This window comes from Podarcis vaucheri (genome assembly GCF_965113315.1).
Source record: "Podarcis vaucheri genome assembly, chromosome: 15".
In the NCBI taxonomy this organism is placed as follows: Eukaryota; Metazoa; Chordata; class Lepidosauria; order Squamata; family Lacertidae; genus Podarcis; species Podarcis vaucheri.
In genome coordinates, this window is record NC_138753.1 from 24,875,502 (window position 1) to 24,883,696 (window position 8,195).

At 44.4% G+C, this 8,195-nt stretch overlaps 1 long non-coding RNA gene across 1 annotated transcript; it reads left to right on the top strand.

Moving 5' to 3' along the window:
- The first annotated feature begins 6,073 nt into the window (after positions 1-6,073).
- LOC309519883 lies at positions 6,074-7,950 on the top strand. The gene is made up of 2 exons (XR_014214048.1): positions 6,074-6,157; positions 7,601-7,950. It is a non-coding gene; the product is annotated as an uncharacterized lncRNA (long non-coding RNA).
- Positions 7,951-8,195: the final 245 nt, after the last annotated feature.

Consider the following 8,195-nt stretch of genomic DNA (forward strand, 5'->3'; position numbering starts at 1 on the left):
TAGACCAGATCCTGACCTCCAACAAGCCTTGTAAACCATTTTGACAAGTGGGCAGTCTGAAGTTGCTGTGGCATCAGTTGAGACATTTTTCTTTGCTTGTGTGGTTTGGTTTCAAACTGCATGGGCACATGCACAGGTGATTTCAAGTGTTGGCGATAAGCTGATTGGTGGCACCTTTAAACAGCTCACTTCCTTTTCTCAGGTGGTTTGAAATAAAACTATACAGGCAAAGGCACAGGGTTTGTTGATGATGTGTTAGTATTCATTCATTCATTCATTCATTCATTCATTCATTCATTTCCTGCCTTTCCCCTAGAACCAGGACTGGAGGTGGCTCACAAAAATGAAAGCTTGTCTAGGCCTAGTTAGGCTCATAGGTTGAAAGTTCCCCACCCCTGAGATAGAGAGATAGGAAGAGCTTCCTTGGAGAATTGCTCTACTTGTTTCAATACTTTGTCCAGGCTACTGAGAAGCACATAGGATAATTGTTGGGTGGAGAGAAGTCCCTTTCTCAAACATCTCAAATTTCTCTCAGGTTTGCACGGGAGTTGAAAATTCTTCAGGTAACCTACCCCCAAATTGTTTGAGGCTTCATAAGCCAAAACTAGCACTTTGAACTGTGACCAAAACCAACCGGTAGCCAATGAACATTGGCTAAAACATTGTCTCATCTTTATATATTTAATTTCTTACTAATTCACCCGTTGGAACTCCATTACATTATATATCATAGAGGCGCTATCTTTGTGGTCTCTTGAGGGACTGTTGAAGACTTCCCTCTTCCAACCAGCCTTTTAAGTGGATATATTTATCTCAGTCTTTATCTTCATTGGGCTAGGAATTGTCTTTCTAAATGCTTTCATTGTTGATGTTTCCATTGTGAAATTGCTTGGGGATGTTTTATGGAAAGTGATTCGTGAACGAAATAAAGAAATGCAGAAAGTTCTGAGCCAGCTGGAGTTTCAGAATCGTCTTCAAAGGCAAACCCATGTAGAGTAATCCAAGGCATAGTCTTATGTATGCCCATGTTTGTTTTTGCAGGGATATCTGCAGCAACCCTTTAGCATGACACTTCCAGAGGCCCCTTGTATTTCCTAATGACTATCGAAGTTGAGTGTGCTTTGATGTAATCTGTGAGCACATTAAATCTGCACAACTCACCATCCTTAGAATCTTGACTTTTATTTTATTTATTAAAAAATAAATAAAAATGGTTTCTAACCCTAAATACTTGCAGGGAGGAATTTTAATCCACACAGATAATGCCAGACGATTCAATAACAATTTTACTGAATGGTAGGGTTGCCATATGTCCTCTTTTTTCAGGACACGTCCTCATTTTCATGGGTATATAAAAATGAGTGTCATCATAGTGATCCATAGTGAAAACTAGAAGTCGGCAAATGTGTCCCTTTTTTTGCTCTTCAAAATATGGCAACCTCACTGAATGGTCTCATTTGCTTTCTGTATTTTCCCTTTCCCCTCCCCAACACCTTTATTCTGAGGTCCAGTGCCCAGGGCCTTCTGGCTGTTCCTTCACTGCGAGAAGCAAAGTTTCAGGGAACCAGGCAGAGGGCCTTTTCAGCCATGGCACCTGCCCTGTGAAACACCCTCCCATCAGATGTCAAGGAAATAAACACCTACCTGACTTTTAGAAGACATCTGAAGGCAGCCTTGTTTAGGGAAGTTTTTAATGACTGATGTTTTAATGTATTTTTAATCTTCTGATGGAAGCTTCCCAGAGTGGCTGGGGAAACCCAGAAATATATTATTATTATTATTATTATTATTATTATTATTATTATTATTATTATTAGCTGATCTACTCACTTTGCTAGAGCTTTAATTTATTCTCTTTTTAAAAAAATCAATGAAGAGATTCACTGTAACCAGTGGCGTAGCGTGGGTTGTCAGCACCCGGGGCAAGGCAAGTAATTTGCGCTCCCTAACCCGTGGATTTGCGCCCCCTAACCCATGGATTTGCGCCCCCTAACCCTAACCCAAAGATGTTGCACCCAGTGCGGCCAGCCCCCCCTGCACCCCCCACGCTACGCCACTGACTGTAACCCCCAAAATGTAAGTCTGAAAGGAGAGCAGCTGAATATTTTACCTGCATGAAGAATGGAGGGTCTTAAAGACAACTTTGTGAGCCATCTGAAATCACTCATAGTTACTAACCACTCTTCAGCAGACTTCAGCTCTTAAAACCCCTGATAGAGTCCTTCCAATGCAGATAGATTAATACCAAGGATGGATGGTGTTTCTTCTTCTTCTTCTTCTTCTTCTTCTTCTTCTTCTTCTTCATCTACACTGGCAACTCCCCCCCTTGCATGAGCAAAATAAAAACAGTGACTACACCCCCCCCAAGATAATAAAGTCTTCCATACAATGGAAAATTACCACAATGTTTGAATATCACATCAGATTAGGTGGAGAAGAGCAAGCTGACATTAAAATAAATTAGCCAATCATATCCCTCCCCCCTACAATTTTCCTTCCCATTTCTTCTAGTGTCTGCATTTTGATAACTCATCTGAACACAGATTTTCTAACACAGGGAGGGGTAATTTTCTATGCAGTTCATGTTCTGACAGCAAGGCAAAGGGTTTTGGTTTTTTTCTTTTTAAACCACTCACACATACCTCCAGCAAAAGAAGCCGAGAAGGAGACAATCTAGTTTGAAAGAGAATGAGAGATAAAGATGATTGACTCCTCTGATGGCTTCTCCATCATGATGACACCTCATTTGAGCTGGTCAATGCAAACTGATTGTTAATCTCCGCCATGTGAGGTCAACCTGGTTTAAGAGGACCACACTGCAGATGCTCTGCTCTGCCCATCATTGCTCCAAATCAGCAACCATAATCTCTCCCAGATCAGAACTTGTTTCCCATTATCTACTTGGTGTTGGCCGATGATATATGAAGCAATTTCAGCCCCGACAGTTGTGTTGGGTGCGTGCTCACAGGCTAGCCTGTGAAATCTATATACTTCCGTTCCCCCCCCCCTTTTAGCTAGGAGCAATATTTTTTAAGCTAAAAGGAGTTTTCAAAGAGGAGATACCATAACTCATCTTTATAGTCCTGCACAATCCGTTCATTTAGACACTGAATTTCCTCTCCATTATGCCACCATCTGAATGCATTAATCTGCTCATTGAGTAGTGGCTGCTTGATGGGGTTGTTGGAAGGAGCAAAGCGAAGGTTGGGGATTATTTGTTTCCATGTTGTCATTCAGCAAGCCTCTAAAAGTATTTAACCCTGTCCATAAACCCGGAGAGCCTGAAGAATGCAACCACATTTGGTGTGCAGTGGCAAAAGGGAGAGTCAGAGGCAGGCAGACCCAATTTAAAGATGGAGTACCTGGTCTCTACTCCAAAATCTGTGCAGTAATCTGCCGGAGTTGGAACCAGAGGTAGGACTTGGACAGGAGCCTATTGCAAACCAAGCAGAAGGTACTGCTCCATAGATGAGCACAGGCAGATGGTCAAGTCCATAGCATTTATGCACTAAGCTTCACATCACAGGAGATGATTGTCAGGGTGGAGTTACAGGCAGCTGTCAGAATGCAACCAGGAGCCAAGAATTGTGCTAGGTTAAAAGTGCAGGACCTTTTTCATCCTAAGGACCACATCCTATTCCAGAAGCAAAAATGGGCGGAGCAATTGATATAAATGTTACCTTTGCATGGTAGGCTAGTTTCTACACATTCACATACCCCTCTCTATTCTTCCTCCAGGAAAGCAAAAGACATTACAGTGGACGCTCAAGTTGCGAATGTGATCTGTGCGGGATGCACGTTCACAACCCACAGCATTCGCAACCCGCAGCGGCGCGTATGTGCATGCGCAGGTTGCAATTTGGTGCTTCTGCACATGTGCAAAGCGTGATTTAGCACTTCTGCGCATGCACGACCACCGAAACCTGGAAGTAACCCGTTCCGGTACTTCCAGGTTTCAACGATCCATAACCCAAAAAAACGCAACCTGAAGCGTCTGTAAAGCAGAGTCGGTAAGAGCTGTGGCCTGAGGACAGTTCCAAGGCCCAGATAAAGAGACCCGGAGGGCCACATGTTGTCCCTGGGCCTAAGGTGCTTTTATCCCTACCCCACTTCTACTCTAGTGGAGATCAAGACAACCGACAATTCCAAGGAGCAGACCAGAACACAACAGAGCCAATAAGCTTTGTTGCTGCCCAGTCAGAGTCTTGGCCTAAACAGGAAGCCTCTTCTTGTCTAGAAGGACTCAAAGGCCAGCCAGGATCACTGGCACCAACTCCAAGGGGCCCTGGGGGCCCAGGCACCCACAATTTGTGTGGGGGGGGGAGGTGCCCAACCTCCTCCCCCTGCTCTGGCTACCCAAAAGTTGACAAAGTGTCTACACATATATGGGCATCTTTCCACCCAGGTGAGTAAGAGACATCAACATAGTTCCAATGACACATTCCAGTCGGAAAAAAGCACCTGAGGAGGGTGTGGAGCAAGGCAGATCAGGATTATAGCCTGGAAAGAATGAGATTCTTCCATGAGGAATACCAGGGGTCAAACTTAGGGACATGGACATGGCTCAGTAATAGAGCATCTGCTTTGCAAGGTCCCAGTTGAATCCCTGGCATCTCCAGGTAGAAAGGAATCCCACAGGAAATCCTGGAGAAAGGCAGCCAGTCAGTATTGTCAATACTGAATTTGATGCGACAATGATCTGACTCAGTGTAAAATAGCTTCCTATGGGTTAAACCACAGAGCCTAGGGCTTGCCGATCAGAAGGTCGGCGGTTCGAATCCCCACAACGAGGTGAGCTCCCGTTGCTCGGTCCCAGCTCCTGCCAACCTAGCAGTTCAAAAGCACATCAAAGTGCAAGTAGATAAATAGGTACCGCTCCGGTGGGAAGGTAAACGGCATTTCCATGGCTTAGTCATGCTGGCCACATGACCCGGAAGCTGTACGCCGGCTCCCTTGGCCAATAAAGCGAGATGAGTGCCGCAACCCCAGAGTCGGTCACGACTGGACCTAATGGTCAGGGGTCCCTATGGCTTTAAGTCTTTAGGAAAAAGCTATAGTTCAGTGGTGGTGCATCTTCTGTGCATGCAGAAGTTCCCAAGCTCAATCTCCAATGGCACCTCAGAGCTGGGAAAGACCCCTACTTGAAACCCTGGAGAGCTGAGGCTAGTCAGTGTGGACAATACTGGGCTAGATGGACCAAAGGACTGATTCAGTATAAGGCAACTGTGTACATTACTAGGTTGTGTGTGCAAAGTATACGATTTATCACTGAGCCACGGCCCTTCTTCAACCATTTGGGATGGTGCTGTGTTTTCTCTTTTAATGCATGCTGCATTTGACAGTGTGCTTTCCCTCCTCTGACTCTTTTCACAGCAACCAAAGCAAAACAAATACATTTGCATCCTTCTGGTGGTTGTCCTGATTGCTCACAGGAGAAATAATGAAATGTATTATTTTTTTCTAAAGAGAGAGAGAGTTGTTCCCATCCAAAGGGTCTTAAAAATTAAACAAAGCTATGGCAGGCTTCCTCTCCCCCAAACAGCATTTTTGTCTTTGGTGTTGATTTTCCACTGTAGCTCTTTCTCTTGTAAATACGACGGCACTGCCTTAGTGCTGTGTAAATGTCACGTTGAATAGCAAATTTATACAAAAAATTTGGAAATAGATAGCAGGATGTAAAACAGGATTACAAGCCCGTAATACAATGAGAAGAGATTAAACATTCAGGGAAGAGATCAAAGTAAATTTAGGGAGCAAATGAAACGTTTTCGGATGGGAAGTTTGCTTTTAAAAGGGGGAAGTGTGTGTCAAGATCAGGTGGTGGTATTTGCAGGACAAGACATCAAACACAGGGGAGAAGGCAGGGAAATGAACAGCCTGGCATGATATCTGGTATTTATTCAACAAAATAGCCATCTAATGTCAGGCTTCTGGACAATGATCAGGAAAGGGTTATTTACCTCCTGTATCATCTGGGCTGAGAGTCAGGCATGCTTCCCCAGCCTTATGTCCTCTAGATGCTACTCCTGTCATCCCTCACAATTGGCCATACTGTCTGGGGCTGATGGGTAGTGCTGGATTAAACCCTGTGGAGCAAGAGTCCTGTCTAAGATCCCACTGATGGTTGTAGTAACATGATGTTCACCTGAAATATAAGGTGAACAATGCACTTACTGCCACCACACACCCCAAGTTCTTCTCTAACCCAGATTTTTAATCCAGGATGGAGAAGACTCTGCTCCACCTACTCACCAGCTTGCCTCCAACTGGAACTAACCTGTGGCTCTCCAGATGTAGTCAGACTCCAGCCAGCTTAGTCTAGGGTGATGGGGTAGTAGTGATGGAGTGATGGAGTATTAATCAAAAACATCCAGAGAGCACAAGGTTGGGGAAAGCTGTTTTGGGAAACAGTCCCAAAAACAATAGGAGAGGAATGTTGATCAGGTTCATGTGGGTCAGGATGAAAACACCCAACTTGAAGACCAAGGGAGAAATGCATCTACAGTGGTACCTCGGGTTACATACACTTCAGGTTACATATGCTTCAGGTTACAGACTCCGCTAACCCAGAAATAGTGCTTCAGGTTAAGAACTTTGCTTCAGGATGAGAACAGAAATCGTGCTCCGGCAGCGTGGCAGCAGCAGGAGGCCCCATTAGCTAAAGTGGTGCTTCAGGTTAAGAACAGTTTCAGGTTAAGTACGGACCTCCGGAACGAATTAAGTACTTAACCCGAGGTACGACTGTATTGTATATTTTTGAAAGTGATTTGTCTGTCTACCTGCTGTCTATAGGTTTGGCTGCCTGTTGACACATCATCAGCAAATTCAAAACAAGGGTTCCCAGTGTGGAGGTGGGCTTTTAAAAAATAATGTTGGGCCACCGAGTGCCATTTGAATCAAGATGGCGGACCAAATATGAATTTGGTACGAGTTTGCCCATTTTTTGGATAGGTTTGGCTACCTCTCAAGATATTGTTGCCAAACTCAGCGCATGGATCTCCGAGATGGGGGAAGCAGTTTTTATCAGTATGCAGATGCTGGGTGCCTTTTTGATTCAAGATAGTGGACCAAAATGTGACTTTGGCATGAATTCCCCTGATTTTGGACATGATGAGTCCAAACTCACTATCCAGTTAAAAATCACAAATTGGGAGGTTTCTAAAAATTCTCACACACACACACACACACACACACACACACACACACACAGATAGTTTGACCAAAGTCCTTGGAGGATATTTTTTTTTTTTATCAAGCACAGCTCCAGACTGAAATAATTATTATTCTAATTACACAGAAAAGGGCTCAGAGGATAATGCCATGGGTCTGTGCTTTCCTCAGTCTGATGCTCCCTCTGCCTGCCACATCCAGCCTCATGATCTAAGATGATGGATGGGGTCCCCACAGAAGCAATGGGATGAAGCCCAGAAACAAAACCCCTTTGCCGATGTTCTTAATTAGATTCGGTGTCCTTACGGCCACCCCGATTCCACTGACATGTCTCCCCAGCTGAATTAGAATCCACAGCAGATAAAACAAGCAAGCCAAGATCAATTTTAATTTGTTCAAAGCGCGGTGCATTTTGTCTCACCTGACACAGGTTCTTCGGGAAGCCATCCTTTAATGTCATGAGGAACCTGAGGGCCAATTTGCAGGATCAATACCTGAGAGACCATTAACGTGTCAGGTTACCACATCATAGAGGTCTGTGTGACATCACTGGCTGCTCTGGTAATAGAAGGGTCGACTGATCCTTATACCCAGAAGAGTTTAATCGTATGGTAAACATTCCCCCCTATGCTCAGAACATTCATGGTTGGCAACCCATTTTAACAGGGATGATATTTGCAAGGTTTGGCACCATCAGCCGCACACCCCAGAGAAGATAAAGAAAATGAAATAGAAGATTCCAGGCCAAAGGTCTCTGCAATAAAACAAAAAGTTTTCAAATGGTGGCAAAAGACTACTGGGGTTGGAGCTAAATCAGGGTGGGAAACGCTTTTCAGCCTGGAGGTCCCATTCTCTCGTGGGAAGCAGATGCCAGTGGTGTGTGAAGGGGCATGGAAAAAGTGTGCAGAACAAAGCATGCAACTCTTTACTGCGTACAATATGCTTCATTTCACCCACACAAAGTTAGAGGTTCCAACAGAAACCCTTCATAAGAACAATCCATCTTGAATCAGACCATTGGTCCA